Source organism: Cyprinus carpio, chromosome B15, assembly GCF_018340385.1.
Source record: "Cyprinus carpio isolate SPL01 chromosome B15, ASM1834038v1, whole genome shotgun sequence".
Classification (NCBI taxonomy): domain Eukaryota; kingdom Metazoa; phylum Chordata; class Actinopteri; order Cypriniformes; family Cyprinidae; genus Cyprinus; species Cyprinus carpio.
This window is the reverse complement of record NC_056611.1, coordinates 11034175-11053110: the sequence shown is the minus strand read 5'-3', so window position 1 is coordinate 11053110 and position 18936 is coordinate 11034175. Positions and strand designations below refer to the sequence as shown.

General features: G+C 35.5%; 1 long non-coding RNA gene across 1 annotated transcript; it reads right to left on the bottom strand.

Annotated features, from left to right (window-relative positions):
- Window positions 1-1720: 1720 nt before the first annotated feature.
- On the bottom strand, window positions 1721-3928 carry LOC122139786. The gene is made up of 5 exons (XR_006156539.1): window positions 3889-3928; window positions 3551-3635; window positions 3414-3481; window positions 3303-3341; window positions 1721-2685 (listed from the first exon to the last, which is right to left on the bottom strand). It is a non-coding gene; the product is annotated as an uncharacterized LOC122139786 (long non-coding RNA).
- Window positions 3929-18936: the final 15008 nt, after the last annotated feature.

Below are 18936 nucleotides of genomic sequence, written 5' to 3'. Positions count from 1 at the left end.
ACAGAGGAAATAGACAATCTGAAATCTATTAAATCCAAACTTGGAGTGCTTAAAGGAATACTTCACATAAAAATTGAAATCCTGTCATCATTCATTGATGTCCAGTCCTGTAAGATTTTGTGCAACTCAAAAGTAAACATTTAGCTGTTGTGAGGGCTGCTTTATTTCTTTTCCATTTACAAAAATAAATTAAAAAAAAACACCGGAACCAAATTTTCATGCTGTTCAGTTCTATTAACAGAGCTCCAAATTAAAATACTCTAAAAGTGTTTCCTGCATTAAGGTGGTCTAAAAAATTGGGCAAAATCCAGTCATTTCAATTTGAAAGGAATCTGACCAAAACCATTGTACTTTAACATGGCCACATCTTTGTCATTTGAAACATGTTGGTTCAACAATGTATTATTAATAACATTAATAATGTGACATACTAGTGGTGAAGTAATGACTTCTGATCACAATTAATAATAGATTATTCTATATTTTTGTGATATCTGCTTTCTCCACAACATAAATTAACAAACATGCATCTGTAATGCATATGGCATCTGAGGACCACTTGACTGTTTTTGTTTCCTTTGGTTTTGCTTTCATCACATGCATATCATACTCTATGACTCCCTTAAACATTTATGCACAAATGATTCTGAACTATTCTCTAAACTATATAGAATTCAATATCAAAAACACATAGCATGACCAGTGAAGTCCAATTTTCAACTAATGAGGGAATAGTTGAAGATGTTTCTAAATTAATGTTGTATGTTATGTTATGTTATGTTATGTTATGTTATGTTATACCTAAAGGACACCTATTATGACCCTTTTTACAAGTGTCAGGTGTCCCCAGAATATGTCTGTGAAGTTTGAGCTCAAAATACCCCACATATCATTTGTTATATAATTTTGAAAATGCCTATTTTGAGTGGAAGCAGAAACACACTTAGTGCATTTCTCTTTAAATGCAAATGAGCTGCTGCTCCCTGCCCCCTTTTCCAGAATAGGGCTGGTTCTTTTAAAATAATTTCTCAGATACTGTACTCTGTCAAAAAATAAAAAATAAAATAAATAAATAAATAAATAAAACATCGGTTTGGCTTTTATTATAATGTAAGTTTGCATTAAAATCATGTGTTTTAATGCCATATCAGTTTAAACTTCTGATATATGTTTTTTTGTGAGCGCTCTCAGAAAGCGGCTGTGATATGGCAAGTACAAAACTAGGTTCTCTTTCATGTGTTATTGCACTTAAACTGTCAAATACATGTTTATGTTAAAATACAAACATAAGTTACAAAAACACAGCTTTTTGTGGCTCACTCAGGACAGGGTCTCTGCAAATACAGCAGTGTCTGTCAACAGTTGTGGGCAGGTCTTGTAAAATGTGACGTCACATTTTACGGATTCTGTGATTGGCTTGCTCTGACACACTGCTTATGATTTATGGGGATTAAAAATAAAAATAAAATAAAAAAGTAGCCGGTGGATTTGTATTATAATAGGGTGGTTGTGTACACACACTGCCAACATATATGTATGTTCAAACAACATGTAAAAGTGAATTTTGCATAATAGGTGCCCTTTAAAGCTTGTAAAATCTAAATCAGTGTAATTGTTGCTTGTTAATAGCACAATGTGTAATAAAAACATATTATGAGTTTTGTAGCATTTTAAAATGTAGCATTTAGTAAAAAAATAACTGCATAAAACAAACCACCACATTTTTTTATTCTTTATTGTTTAACATTTGCTATTAAAATGACAGAACTAGATTTGTGATTGCAACAGGGTGATGAATGAGTTTGGGACTACACTTCCCATAAGTCGGTGGGGTAGCTTAATAACATCTGCACCTGCTATAAATAGATTCACAGTAATATAGCTTCTCTCTTCTCCTTCATCCATTGATGTTACAAACAAGAGTGTGCATGAACATGAACATTTATGAACATTTATGAAGATGGTGTGTTTCATAAAGGTTTGTTTTATAGGTCTCTTGAAGGAGAACCATCCGGTTGGTTTTTAATTCCTCTTTCTTAGATCCAGTTATTTTAAAAGGTATTTGATTGGAATAAAGAATTTAATGCTCAATTCAAGGTACTTACAATAATCTTTTTTTTTAAATTGGCCTCCTTTCTGACTTATTGGTGGCTGCAGGGTATCCTCCATGGGTGTGACTGGCACTGGTGAGGTGGTGGGGATTCTTCTGTGGTTTCTGGTGATCCGTATATCCTTTCGAGTGCTGTGCTGCATTGGCATTCAATTAGTGGTTATATTTTCACACTGATAGTTGTGCCCTGTGGCGTGTCAAAGGTGTTATTCTATTTCCTTGAATGAGGTTGGTCTTTGGATGCTGTTTTGGATATTTATTTTATGTGAACATTGGTATCTGTGAATTGTAATAAAACTGCTTGTACAGGTGATAAAGGTTTCACTACAGTTTATGGCCAGTTATTAGTTGATGAATCAGAATGTCCATAGAAACGTGGGCACTTTCTCCCTCTATCAACATACAGCACCCTGTTAAGAGACATTGGAGGAGTATTGAAATTAGTGGAGGCAGAAGGATTTGAAACATGTCCACTGGATGGTGATGCTCGACTTCTCAGCTGATCATTCAATGCTTGCAGACTACGCAGCTGTTCACGCAGGTCCATTAATTCCTGCTGCAAATCTTCTGACGTACTGGAAGAAAATTACAAGAGAAGTCAAGATAACCCAGGAGAGAAAAGACCAAACCAGCTGCCTTCTCACATGACTATTGTTACTAGTACATTTACTTATTACTTACCAACAATAAATGGTGAAGCCCAAATTCAAACCAACATAAAATAAATTGTAATTGGCACACTCTACAATGGCCAGGTAGAAAATGGCACATATATAAACAAAATTGACCCTGCCAACTACGCCAATTTGTAACCCACCAAATCAGGGAGGGCTAGTAACTGGCCACAAACTGTAGTGAAAGTTTTTACTTGTACAAGCATTTTTATTACAATTCAGATACCAACTTTCACATAAAATAAATATCCAAAACAAAGACCAACCTCATTCAAGGAAAAAGAATAACACTTTTGACATGCCACAGGGCACAACTATCAGTGTGAAAATATACAACCACTGATTGAAATTCAAACCCCAATGCAGCACAGCACTCGAAAGGAAATACGGATCACCAGAAACCACAGAAGAATCCCCACCACCTCACCAGTGCCAGTCACACCCATGGAGGATACCCTGCAGCCGCCATTAAGTCAGGAAGGACAACTTAAAAAAAAAAAAATAATAATAATACACACTGTATACAAAAAGAGCACTGGACAATAGTCGTGCTAGTCCTGCAACACAAAAGATTATTGTAAGTACCTTGAATTGAGCATTTACATAAATTCTTTATTCCGATCAAATACCTTTTAAAACAACTGGATCTAAGAAAGAGGAATTTAAAAACCAACCGGATGGTTCTCCTTTAAGAGACCTGTAAAACAAATCTTTATGAAAACCACCATCTTCATAAATTTTCATGAGAAAACTCAATTCTTAGTACCTTTTGAACATTATTCACTCACACATCATTCATTAATTCTGAAGACTGTGTTGCCAGGCCAATCACCAGTAATACAAGCAGGATTCTGAAAAAGCAAAATAAAACCACTTTTTCTTACCCCTCATAGTTTACTACCTTCCTCATAATAAAAACCCATAAATGAAAATACTTTCTACCTACCTTTAATTAAATGATGACCTAACACAAATTACTCTAAACATGTACAGCATAAAACAACTTGACAATGTCTTTGCTTAAACAGAAACAGCTCTCGTGATTTAAATAAATTCATCAAAAAAAACAAAATCACTATTAAAACACAGTTGAGCACAAATTACCTGATCTTTGCACACTCTTGTTTGAAATAACGATGAATGAGATGAGAGAAAACTATACTACTGTGAATCTATTTATAGCAGGTGCAGATGTAATTAATTTACCCCACGGACTTATGGGAAGTGTAGTCTTGAACCCATTCATCTCCCTGTTACATATTGTTTTCCTCCCTTTTTATATCCTGAAGCTGAAAAGAATCATTAAATAGAACTGTTAAGGAACTTGAATTGTTACATTCCTTCCAACTCCTGGGGTCATAGAGTGCCATAGTCTCAATTTACTTTAAATGTACGGAAAACAGCAGCTTGGACATTCTGCTAAATATCTCCCTTTTTTTTCTTCACAGAACTCAAAACCATTTTAAAACAACACCAGGGTGAGTGACAGCTGACAGAATTTGTGTTTTTGAGTAAACTAGCTTGTTCGAAACCAATTGTATTTTCTGACACAGTGCTGATATGGCTGGTCTTAGTGACTTTCTCCCCTGGGCTTCCGTTTTCTGCTCTCCGTTTTTTGGGCTTGCAGTAAATAGCTGAAGAGTTGATTTTTACACTTTATGAATAATATCACCCACATCTAGAAGATGAAAGCCGAAGTGTTAGCAAGCCCGCACCCAGGCTGAGGAACGTGGGTAGAGAAGGTGATATATTGTTTCATTAGAAGCTTAGAAAATGCATGGCGGAATTCTCCGGAAAGGCTAGATACATGCAACTCATTCAAATGCATTATCTAACAATTTAGATGAGACCCAACTCTTCCTGTCTCTTTCTCCTTATTATATACATTTATACATTATATGTGTTTATCTTTTGCGTCTTCCCCTTCAACTTCTCCAGGCGATACCTTAACTATTAAGCCGAGAGTGAATTGGATTGGTTGACAACTGAGCTGAGCTGGATTCTTATTAAGAACAAATGACAGCGGAGGTGTTGCCGGTTACATTAGCTCTAGGCTACCAGGTGAAATTATATACAGGACAGGGCAGCTACATTAATCATTGCATCATCTCACACAGAGGAAACATTTATTATTCTGTGGTTACCGTACTGGAAAGCATTGCAACTGTACCTGCCAATAAAATGGCTGATGTATGGCAAATTGATCATTTGTTTTCTTGTACGAGGGAGTCACACATACAGCAAGGGAGGCATCGGTCAAAGTCCGTGAGGGAGTTGGTGCTGTGCATTGTGTTTCCTGATTTCTCTGCCAATGTCAAAGCTGTGCAGAGGCATAACAAGCCAGGCGGTTGGGAATAAACAAAGCCGAGTGGGCTGAGGGGAAACACTGGCCCACGATGCGCTCCTGCTGCCAGTCTGTATTTATAGGCCCGCGCATCATCGGCTCCGCTGTTACACAACCAACTGTTCACGCTAGATGTTTTTTTTCCTCTTTCTTTCCTTTGTCTTCTCAAGGACTCCAATTAAAGTCAAGAGAATGCACGGTATGTACTGGTGTCCTAGAAAATTTCTGCATAAATATTCAGGCCCGTAAACAGTTCTCTCATTTTACAGAGTCACACACTGTATGTTCAAGTTGTTCTAATCTCAAAACACTGAAATTCAAATTAATGAGACATTGTTGTGACAAAAAAAAAAAGAAAAGAAAAAAAAATGCATGATTTCTTTATTTTGTACTTTTTTAACAGCTTTTTGATAATATTATGTGAGTATAATGGCTTCATACCCTTTCAGATGTGAGCCATATTTGTATTTGTCATAGGGGAAGTCATGGCCTAGTGGTTAGAGAGTTTGACTCCTAATCCTAAGGTTGTGGGTTCGAGTCTCGGGCCGGCAATACCACGACTGAGGTGCCCTTGAGCACGACAACGAACCCCCAACTGCTCCCCGGGCGCAGCAGCATAAATGGGTGCCCACTGCTCCCTGTGTGTGTGTGTGTGTGTGTGTGTGTGTGTGTGTGCGTTTACTGCTGTGTGTGTGCACTTTGGATGGGTTAAATGTAGAGCACAAATTCTGAGTGTGGGTCACCATACTTGGCTGTACTGTATGTCACGTCACTTTTATATCATTAGCAAAACTCCAGGTTGTTCAGAATAGTTAAATGTTGATACAAGTCATGTTTCAAGTAGTGCACAGATTTTAAATTGGGATCTGTGTATAAATCAATGTTGTATATGTTTAAGCTTTTGTTTTTAGCATTAATTTTTATTCTCTTAACATTTAACATTTTTGTTTTGTGTGATTGATGCAACGTGATGTCTGAGGAACATTTGTAATTTGTGTACTACCATTAAAAAAATAGATAAAAAGATAATAATAATAATAATAATAATAATAATAATAATAAATACATAAATAATGTGTCTGCAGACTGTTCATGAAGACTGGAATAATGGCTGTTTGAAATTCAGTGTTACTGTCACAGGGATAAATTCTATATATATTAATATATATTAAAGTATGTTAACATTTAAATCTTAGTTAAAATGTTTAACATTTCCTATTATTATTATTATTATTATTACTATTATTATTATTATTATTGTACTTTATGCCTCTAAATCTTAAAGGGTTACTCCTCCGCAAAATTAAAATTTTGTCATTAAACACCATATCAGTGTAGCACCATTTTGGAAATTCTGAGCAGTATGCAGACGGCAGACGCTTTGCTGTGTCAGCAGCGCTGCGCCGATGCGCTGTTTTCATTCAAACCAAAGCATAAATACACATAACCATGGACTATTCTGACGATGCTTTTCATACTTTCCTGGACCTTGACACTGTTATTTATTTGGCAGTCTATGGGACAGTCTCAAGCCTACTGGTTTTCATCCAAAATATCTTAAATTGTGTTCCGAAGACGAACAAACAGGTTTGGAACAACATGGGGGTAAGTGAATAATGACACAATTTTCATTTTGCGATGGAGTATCCCTTTAAATGAATTGTTTCCTTGAGGTTTATTCTTTTTTTATATATAATGTAGTGAATGTTCTTTTATTCATGTATGACTGTTGGTTGTGAGGTTACACAGCTGGTGCTATTGCTTGTGGCTGTTTGTATCATGACAGCTGAGAGAAATGAGAGATGCCCATTAAACCCTACTGTCGTTCATTCAACACCACAGACAGCAGCAGCAGGCGCTCTTCACCGCTCCCTCACCGGCCTCGCTCATCAATTCAGCTGCAGTCTCCACTGACAGCCAAATCTCCACTGCCATCACGCATCTGCGGCCTCTTCTGCATCTGTGGAACTGCAGGATCACTGATCCTGCTCTGATCCCGAAGCAACACAACAACAGTTTAGCGTATCCCACGGTACCAAATCCAGTTTCGATAGCAATTCTGCTCTTAAGCTTCAGGTGTTCTAGAGCCTTCGGGGTTCAATTTTTGTTTTCATCCACAAGTAAGCAATAACCAGGCTTAGTCTCGAGAAACCTATACCTACTTCCTGAACTGATCCAGCCTCTGGTGATGCTATATCCTCATCCAAGATGTCCACAGCTTCAGGTTTTCTGTGTTTATGAGCTGCAAAAGTCTTAGTCTTGAGGTTTTTTTTGTTTAAATTTGATTTATAGAATCACATTCTCACCTGTTTTCTGTTGGCATGTGTGAGGTTGGTCAACTAAACAACACTGCTGCTGCTAGTCATCATAAGAAATACATGACACGTTTATATTTAGCAAATTTTTACAATGGCTACTTTAAAATTACATTATTTAAAACTGCATCATTACATATAACATATAATATAATTATAGAATATAGTTAGTGCTGGGAAACGATTAATTGTGATTAATTGCATCCAAAATAAACTTTTATATATATATATATATATATATAATATATACATGTGTGTGTGTTGTGTATATTTATTATGTACTGTATATATAAATACACACACATGAATAAATGAAACTCATTTACCACAATAAGTAGTTTTGTGTAGGCTACTGTATGTCCAGTCAAACTGGCATAATATGACAATAAAGCTTGTTTATTGTTTACGGTTATATCCTCATCCAAGATGTCCACAGCTTCAGGTTTTCTGTGTTTATGAGCTGATCAAATGCTATGTTAATATCATAATGAATGGAATATCCATAAAATAATGTTTTGTTGCTTGTACACGTCAAGGTTTTCTTGCAGATTTGCAGTTACTTTTCATATTTTTCATGTGCTGATTTTAAGTTGGTTAACTTTTATGTGAGTGATTCTGTTTATAACAAGCTATTGGTCTTTTGATTTGAATAGATATGTCTATATTGGCTGACATTGTAAAAATTAAACTGTGTTGCAAATGTACTCACAGGCTATCCAATGTGTAGATGAGTTTGTATCTTCATCAGAACAGATTTGGAGAAATTTGGCATTGCACCACTTGCTCACAAATGGATCATCAGCAGTGAATGGGTGCCATCAAAATGAGAGTCCAAACAACTAATAAAAACAACACAATAACCCACAAGTAATAAATTGTGAATGAAAAACTACATGTTTGTAATAAACAGTTTGATTAATTGATAACGTATGGCTACTTCAAATGGATTGCATATACTTTCTTAGACTAATCAACTCACAAAAAAAAAGAAAAGTTTTTGAACCTTAAAATACAATTGGTCGAGATACACATCCCTCATCCATTCATTCATTTATTGTGTGTGACCCTTCTTGTGTTCTGGTACAGTACATCAGGATCATATGCACCGAATTGTTCTCAAAAGCCTGGCAGAAACACAATGTCCTTCTTCTTTTATCAAGTCGCACATATAATAGACCTGTGTTAAGTTGGAGGGGTGGTTATGCTTCAGTGGTGCTGAGAGGGATATATTTCAGTGCATGATTAATTCAGGCTTTGGACCCTGTTAACCAAGTGATCTTATCCGCTGGACTACTTATCAGAGAGCCGCAGTGCAAAATAAAAAAATAAAAAATAAAAAAAAATGTCTCCGTCTGCCTCTAGACATTGGAAAGGCTCTTGATATTTTATCCTGATTCTTTAAGTGGCCCCTCACCTCGCTGGATCACTCAAACTCTTAGTGCTCTTTTGTGCTTTGCTCCCTGTGACATTAGGACAGGATGGCCTAAAACTCCTATTCAGTTTGGTTAGTGGGTGGCTGTGTTGGTGGAAATAGCAGAGAGGTGGTTTAACCTTCGCCCAAGATGTTCTGTAACAGAGAAAACTCTGGATGTGTTGACTCAACTCATCTTTAGATTTGTTCAGTGACCTGATCATTGTGACTCTGAGCTCTAGAGCTCTATCAGCATTATATTTAAGGGGTTTGTATTGGTGTTTATTTTGCTGACTGTACATTATGGTGCGCATTACACGGCTGTTCACCAAATATAGTAGTAAATGGACTTGAAATATTGATTTGACTTGAAGTCATTTTAATATGTGAGAAGAACGAGATGGAGAGAGATGAAGCTAGGGCAGTTCTGTAGAAAGTCTAAGGTTAATTATACAGTTTACTGATCAAGCAGAAGGTTAAAGAGTAGTTGAACTTTATCTTTAATCATTGGCAGTGAACATAAGACAGAATTATTGTTGATTTTTAATGTACAATTCATTACCAACAGTTCATCTAAACAGCCTGACCTTAACTTGCAGTGGTTTCTCAGGGATGTTTTACTTGGTGAATTAATTTAATTTATTATTATTATTATTATTATTATTATTATTATTATTATTATTATTATTATTATATTATTATTATATTATTTTTTTTGTTGTTAATGCTAAATAAATAAATAAATTAATAAATAAATAAATAAACTAACATTATATATCAGGGTCAGTTTATGAAATTAGTAGTTTTATTCAGCATGAATGCATTAAACTGATTAAAACTGACAGTAAAAACATTTAATGTTACAAAATAGTTCATATTTCAATAAATGGTGTTCTTATTATCTAAATTATGTTCTTATGACCTTTATATTATTTAAATAACAATAATAATAATAATAATAATAATAATAATAATAATAATAATAATAATAATTATTATTATTATTATTATTACTATTATAATAAATCAACATATTAGATTGAATTTTGAAGGATCATGTGTAATGATTCTGAAAATGTACCTTTGCATCACAGAAACAAATGACTTTTTTTTTTTTTTAAGGATTTTAAATTGTAATATTACTTTTTTGTTTGCTTGTTTGCTTGTTTGTTTGTTTATTTTTTTTTTGGTCAAATACACAGCTTTGGTAAGCATCTTTCTTTCAATCAATCAATCAATCAAAACCTCAAACTTTTGTATATTTATGTATTTCTAAAGGCAAGATTGTACTGGGATTTTTCATGTTCATACTATTGCATATGATGTTTATGTATGAAGCAGAACCTATTTCAAAATGCAAAGTTTTAAAATGCAATGTATTATTATGCTTGTAGGAGTTCAGTGTTCAATGTATACAACAAGATAAGATACAGATGTAAGTTTGGATTTGGAGAACTTCATCTGATTTGAATACAATGTCAATGAATAAATATGTTAAGCAAAGTGAGTAAAGATGAACATGTCAGTGTCTACAGTTGCATTAGGTTTGAAATACAATCTGGAGATTAACATTCTGCAGCCACATAAACTATAAAAAACATTCACTACTGAAAAATGTACAACTCATTTTCCTCACAGGCCATTTGAGATACTGCTGTACATTACAATGAAGATGACACAGTAAAGTTTCAGATGAAGCTAAAATAACACTTAAAATGATAAAGGTTTATTTTTAGTTTACTTGATTTATTCAAACTGTTGACAATAATACAGCAGGAGGAATTTCATTTATCCAGCTTCATGTCAAATGTGACAAAGATCTGTTACACTGTATCACCACAGGATAATGTGAGTGACCAATCAGAATCAGCTATGTGCAATACAGTATGTGTCTATTAATGCTATTTGCAGTAGAAGTCAAACCTTGTCACTTGCCTTTTACACTATTAGCTACTATTACTCTTCTGGTAATATGCAATTTCTAAATGATTTTGTGTAAATGGCAACTGCTAAGAAAATAATAGTAAATGACAGTGTTAGATGTTATATGAAATGGCAGTGAAATTTTGCTGCTTCGAAATGCAGGATGAACCCAAAGAGGCAAAATCCAGGGCCATTCTCACAACAGCAGAGATCTTTAAATTCACACAACCGTGTCGCTGTAAAACGTCTCATGTATTTTTGAGACTTTATCCATTTTAATTAATTCATTCTAGACCGCTTTAGGTGCCTGAATCTTTTAAAAGCCATAACAAAGCCTTGACCCCCATTTGTGGTTTTAATTTATGGACAGACAGAGGAATACACCTGCCAATCGTAATGAATTTTTCATGAAAGCTTTTCTATGATTTCTGTTCCGTGTGGTTTGATGAAATGTTAATGTTTCGAGACCAGATTATATACTGAAATCTTAATGTGTGACGGGATTCGTGACATACAGACGCACACACTTAACATGAAGAGGGATTACTGTTTGAATAGATCAGATGAAACATGACAAGTTCGTTCAGTGTGGCTGTTGATGGCAAGAGAGAAGTGTATACTGTATCTGTATTCATATGCTGAAGTTTTGGTGATTCACACGCCTTTTTCTCTGCAAGCACAATGTAAAAAGTAAATAGAAGAAAAAAAATAGTAAAGCAAAGCTTTGAAGTTAAGCCTTTTATTGATGCAGTTTCTATTGCCGAGGTCTGTTTTGACAGTCTCACTCATTTTCAGCTTTAATAAATGAAAGAATTCACTTATCAAGAACGCTCAAAAGAGAAGCATGTTTTTTGTTCTGACCGTTTCATGTTGGGATTCTAGGACAGATGAAGAATTTATGTTGTTTTATCTGTTCTTCTAAAATTGTCAGCTCCAAAATACCTACTCTCGTAATAACACACATAATAAATAGATTAGGCCATGTCAAATGCATGAGTGCATAATAAATACAGAGACTGAGACAGATTCGAGCAGCCCTATTCACTAGTTGTGTATGGCCCCACAAATTATGCATGACTCCCCTTCATGTCAAGCAGTGTGGCACTATCAGTTTGGTGCAGAGAAGAGAAAAAAATAAAAAATAGGAAGGAAAGTGAGCAAGATAAGGATTTTATAAAGATGTTGATTTTGAAATTGTAGTTGCTACATTGTGTTTTGTCGATTTAATTTGGTACTTTGTGAGTGGGCACTATAAATTACCTGAATAATTTTAGAGACCTTATTGTCTTTGCACACACACACACACACACACACACACACACACACACACACACACACACACACACACAACAACAACAATTTGAATAACAATTTTCATATGAAAATTCCATTTTGTTTCCTTATGAAAATCTGCTTAGGGCCCCCAAAAATGCTAGGGCCAGCTCTGGACTGAGACAATACATTTTCAATACTGAATACTATATGCACTCACCAGCCATGTTATTAGGCACACCTATGCAGTTGCTTGGTAAAACAAATTGCTAATCAGCCAATCACATGGCAGCAACTCAATGCATTTTGGCATCTAAATGTGGTGAAGACGACTTGATGAAGTTCATACTGATCATCAGAATGGGGAAGAAAGGGAATTTAAATGACTTTGAACGTGGAATGGTTGTTGGTGCCGGACGGGCTGGTCTGAGTATTTCAAAAACTGCTGATCTGCTGGGATTTTCATGCACAACCATCTCTTGGATTTACAGAGAATGGTCCAAAAAAGAGAAAATATCCAGTGAGCGGCAGTTGTGTGGACAAAGGTCAAAAAGTTGATGTCAGAGGTCAGAGGAGAATGGGCAGACTGGTTAGAGATGATAGAAAGGCAACAGTTACTCAAATTACCACTCGTTACAACCAAGGTATGCAGAATACCATCTCTGAACGCACAACACGTGGAACCCTGAAGCAGATGGGCTACAGCAGCAGAAGACCACATCGGGTGCACTCCTGTCAGCTAAGAACAGGAAACGGAGGCTACAGTTCGCACAGGCTCACCAAAATTGGACAATAGAAGATTGGAAAAATGTTGCCTGGTCTGATATGTCTCAATTTCTGCTGCGACATTCAGATGGTAGGGTCAGAATTTGGCGTAAAAAACATGAAAGCATGGATCCATCCTGCCTTGTCTCATCCGGTCCATCCGGTTCAGGCTGGTGGTGGTGGTGTAATGGTGTGGGGAATATTTTCTTGGGCCCCTTGGTAACCCTTAGTACCAATTGAGCATTGTTTAAACGCCACAGCCTACCTGAGTATTGTTACTGACCATGTCCATCCCTTTATGACTACAGTGTTCCCATCTTCTGATGGCTACTTCCTGCATGATAATGAACCATGTCACAAAGCTCAAATCACCTCAGACTGGTTTCTTGAACATGACAATGAGTTCACTTTACTCAAATGACCTCCACAGTCACCAGATCTCAATCCAATAGAGCAGCTTTGGGATGTGGTGGAACGGGAGATTCTTATCATGGATGTGCAGCCGACAAATCTGCAGCAACTGCGTGATTCTGTCATGTCAATATGGACCAAAATCTTTGAGGAATGTTTCCAATACCTATGAAACTATGGCACGAAGAAATAAAGCAGTTCTGAAGCCAAAAGGGGGTCCAACCCGGTACTAGCAAGGTGTACCTAATAAAGTGGCCAGTGAGTGTATACTATTATTTTCTTTTAAAATCTAGTGTGCTGCCTACCTAGTCAACATTTTAGGGGCCATAAGCAAAATTTGGACTAAAAGGTGAGCGGTATCATACTGGATTAATAATGCAGGCTCATAATTATAATTTAAATGACATCAATCATAATACATAACTAACATATATATTATTATATATTAATATATATATATATATATATATATATATATATATATATATACTATATATATATATATATATATATATATATAATATATGCTTTTTGGACCCACATATATACATCTCTATATGCAGTTTCATAATTACTTCTATAGTTTTCTTATATATATTGTTAAACTGTAGTGCGGAATGTACGTGACAATAATTTATGGTAAACTAAAATATACTTATGAAACTTGTATGTCATATTTAAATATATTTATAATTAGACATTTTAATGATACAATTGCAATTAAGTGCATTACACATACTGTACGTATATACACACTCACTGTCATGGTTGCTACCGTGTTGGACATTACCAGACGAGGAAACATGGAAACACAGATGGCTTAAATAATAAGGGAGCTAATGGGACACACCTTGGATCAATAGAATTAAATGGGAAACACCTGTTAACACAAATAATCATAATAATGACAGGAATGGGAAGGACCAAATAGAGGCATAAACATAACACATGGGAAAACCAGGACATGGAACACGTCGGGAGCAAAACAGTATGGAACAGTGTCCGACACCTACACTATTGTTTCCCAATAGTCTTTTTTTTTTTTTTATTAGTGTGTTTGTCTATTTTTTTAGTCTATTTTCAATGTATTGTTAGCATAGCAACATGCTATTGCCAGTCTCTATCGTCTGTGTGTACAATAAAACTATATTATATTACAAATATGTTTGAACTTATGGTATTTTTTTTTAATGGTCATTACTCATTTAAAGTTGTGTTTTTGACATTTTTATTACTTTTGTTCAACAAACAATTTTAGATCACCACTTGATGTTGGATATAAAATCTGGTTCAAAAAGCAAAACCAGGTGAGATCCACAGCTTTAAGACCAGCGTTGAAGTACTCAAGATTGGTCTTGGGTCCATTTTCATGGTCTTGGTCGGGACCATTTGGACTCGGCCTTGACTTGGACTCGACCCTCTTCTAGTCTTCTAGGTTTTCAGCCTGATTCAGCCTACTCAGGTCTCGGCCTGGACTCAGACTCAAATGTTCTGGTCTTGACTACAACACTATAGACGCTATACAACTCAAGAGAAGCTGAGCATTTCAGTAGGTGTTTGTACTTTAAAGTGAAGTAGATGCCTGAACTTTCTCATTTCTTTCTCTCTCACACACTGATTCACATCAGTGCTCTGGATTCATTTTTGAGAATGGCTGTATTGATCATGTTCAATCAGCAGCAATCAACAACGATAACAGAGAAATATAGGAAATAATCGACACAAACACAGATTGTACAGACACAATGCCCTTTTATTGATCTAAACGGCTCTTTGCCAATGCTTAAGCTGCTTAAACCCTGTCCTTTTACTTTACAAATAAAATACCTCTGCCTTTTCGACTCAGAAATAAAAGGCCATTATGCTTGACTTAAACTGAAAAACAACGTCCTGTCGCTTTATACAGCATTGACCTGAAGCTCTATGTTGCTATCCATTTCCCAAAGAGTCTCTGAGAGCAACTATCTGCTCACTATAGGGAAGACTGTTATGGTAACACTTTAGCAACCCTGACGATATACTTGTGCTGAACAAGTGTTGAGACAAGCATTTATGGTTCAGCCTGGTGATAAGTGTTGTTTTTCAGGGTTTAAGTGCAGCTAGAGAGAGAAAGGGAAGTTGGGGCAGACATGACAGGTCACTCAGAGTTAGCAGACCACCTTATGATCTATTACCGGTAGCTGCCAATGTGGAGAAGGCTAAAGCGGCCCACCTAGACTTGCAGACATTTGACTATGTATATAAAGTCTGGTTAACGTTACAGCTTATTTTGGTCAAGAATCTGTTTTACCAACTCATATACCAACCTAAAAAGCAATTACAGGGTTACTCCACTGCAAAATGAAAATTTTGTCATTAATCACATCTCCATGTCGTCCAAACCCGTAAAAGCGTAATTTTTCTTCAGAACACAATTTAAGATATTTTGGATGAAAACCAAGAGGCTTGAGACTGTCCCATAGACTACCAAGTAAGTAACACCGTCAAGTTCCAGAAAAGTATGAAAAGCATCGTCAGAATAGTCCATCTACCATCAGTGGTTCAACTGTTAGGAAGCAGCGAGAGCGGCTGACACAGAAGAGCGTACGCTGCCTGCATACTGCTCAGATTTGCCAAAATGGCACTACGCTGATTCGGAGAAACACAGAGGACAGGAATTGTTGAATAAAGTCGTTATTTTGTGTTTTCTTTGTGTACAAAAAGTATTCTAGTCGCTTCATAACGTTACTGTAAAATAGGAAAAATGAATCATTGAGCGAGTCGTTTGGGAGTCTTTGAGCAAGTAAGGTAAAAATAAATGCATTCAAGGTCAAAAAACACTTTCATTGTCTTATAATATATATGTCAAGCTGTTACTGGAGACTCACAAAACCAATATATATATACACAAAATTCATAATGTGGGAAGTCATGGCCTAATGGTTAGAGAGTTTGACTCCTAACCCTAAGATTGTGGGTTTAAGTCTCAGGCTGGCAATACCACGACTGAGGTGTCCTTGAGCAAGGCACCAAACCCCCAACTGCTCCCCGGGCCCTGCAGCATAAATGGCTGCCCACTGCTCTGGGTGTGTGTTCACAGTGTGTGTGTGTGTGTGTTCACTGCTGTGTGTGTGCACTTTGGATGGGTTAAATGCAGAGCACGAATTCTGAGTATGGGTCACCATACTTGGCTGTATGTCACGTCACTTAATTTCGTATAGAAAATAATGTAATTTAAAAAAAAAAATATGTACAATAATTTATATAATAAAATCATTTCGATATAGTTTTTAATTACACATTTGTAACAATGAGGTTGATGAAGTTAAAATATATTAGCTTTAGCCATAATATTAAATAACACACTTTTATAATCAAGTATGTGCTATTATGTTTGTCAATACAATAAAGTAAGCATACATAATTTAGTATGACAAAAGATTATTGAAATATGATGATTTAAAATTTACTTTAAATTAAAATGTTTAATTTGACATTAATATTTTTTAATATTATTACAATATTAGAAGTCAAAACTTTCAAGACACTATATTTTAAGTCAGTGTACTTTTATTACATTGATATTATATTATTAATATTATTATTTTAAATATATTTTTAAGGTTTGAAGCTATAGTACAAGTGCATATAGTACATTTTTCACAAGGGCTTTATATATATATATATATATATTATATATATATATATATATATATATATATATATATATATATATATATATATTGTGTGTGTATATGTATATATATATATATATATATATATATATATATATATATATATATATATATATATATATATATATATATATATATATATATATATGATTTTTTATTTTTTATTTATTTTTTTGACCATGTGTAACAGAGAATAATCTCTGACACTGACTCTTAAAGAATGTAAACAGGCTGTTGTAAGTAAGGTAGGAAGCTTTTTACCACCTCCTTTGGCCTGTGAAAATTAGCTACACAGTAAATGTTAGCGGATGCCCTCAAAGGATAATCACAGTTCTTGGCTGAGAGAAGATTATGGAAGGGCACACAGAGCGAGCGAGAGGGTTTGTGCATGTTAATGTGCGCACATATTCGCATCCACACTTGAATAAGTTGGGTCAGCCCTTTAGACGTCGAGTCCCTTGGCTAGTTCATTATGCTGAAGCCATTTTAACCTGCAAAAACGGCCTGTCAGTGCAGTGAAGCATCTTTGCCCCTATTTCAGCAGACTGTCCTGGCACAGCTGACAGATTCTCATTCCCTGCCTTCCAGAGTCAGCTTATACACGTGCTGAATTATTAACCAGGCTAATTTGGGAAATCATGAATCTTTCAAAATACAGAGGCCCCCATTTCGCATTTTCCTATGAAAACAGCATCTACATTTCATTCAGAATTAAAGAAAACCGCAGGAGGGTACGGAGGAGAGGAGGAAAGAGTTGGAACGACAGAACTGAGATGTGTTGACAGTGTGTAACTGCTTTTTTTAGATGTGACACCTGAAGAGGAGAGTGAAAGAGACACTTATACCAGTTGAATTATGGGAATATGCAAGCAGGGAAATGACTGAAGGCCCGTTAATGCGTTCTAGCTGATTGAGGAAAACTTTCTTGCTCTCAGATGGTTGAAAATACTTTTACATTTCTTGGAGTGTTATCCCTTGTTTTTAAAAAAAGATGATATGTGCAATTTTCTTACTTGTTAGTTCACTTAAGGTGAGTTCACTAAGTTCTGTATGCTCAGAGGTAAACATTTGTACCTTATCAACCTGTAAATAAATAAATAAATAATGCAATTTAGTACATTGGGATGCCAAGGAATGATTCTGAGTGTAAAAGTAGGCTACATCAAATTATTCTTACAATATAAGTTTGGCTCCATTGTGTAACAGGTAAATTAAAATGATACACATTTTTATTCAGACAATGGAAAGAGGAAATAAAACAGAGTTTGTTAAGAGCATGACTCAAACATTATTCAAGTCCTCTTTTATTTTTTGACATACATTTATCCATTCCACATCTCCCACATATGTGTGTTTTAGCAAGGTGGTCTGTGTTGCAAGTTGGTGAATGAAGATACTTGCCAGGTTATGTATCAGTAGACTGCTTTATTAATTTATCCAGTGTAAAACCTGGACACCGCCACACAAATGTGACTTTTGGTTAATGACTGTCCTGCTACAGCATTTAACACAGAGTAACAGCTCACTACCAGTAACAAAAGACACTGTAACAGTCTGTCACAGGCGATTCTAGTTGCATTGTTCATCAATTAATTTCTTAAATTATCCTTTGATTATGTTCTGGTCCGCCATCTAGTGGCAAAAATCTTTTTGGCCCGATGCCAAACTTACTTACCGACCCCTGCCTTAAAGATATATCATGCTTACTAATATGCACCTTTTGGAGTTAGATAAAGTACAAAGATGTACTATTGAGGCTACTGCCTAAGTATTAAGCAGTATTAAACACTATATGCACAAATTCTGCACATTTTATTCTGACAGTGCGAAATGCTGTACAATTTCTGAAACACATTTGCTTCCACTGCCAAAAAATAGCAGCAGCATCAACACATTAACAACTAGGTGTTCAAGTTTGGTTTTGTACACAAATGTATTGAAAATGTAGCTGGCAGTATTTGTGTTGTTTAGAGAAAATTTGGTTGTAAAATGAGGTTGTAACTCACATAATCAACTAAAATCTGTGTGTTCTGAACA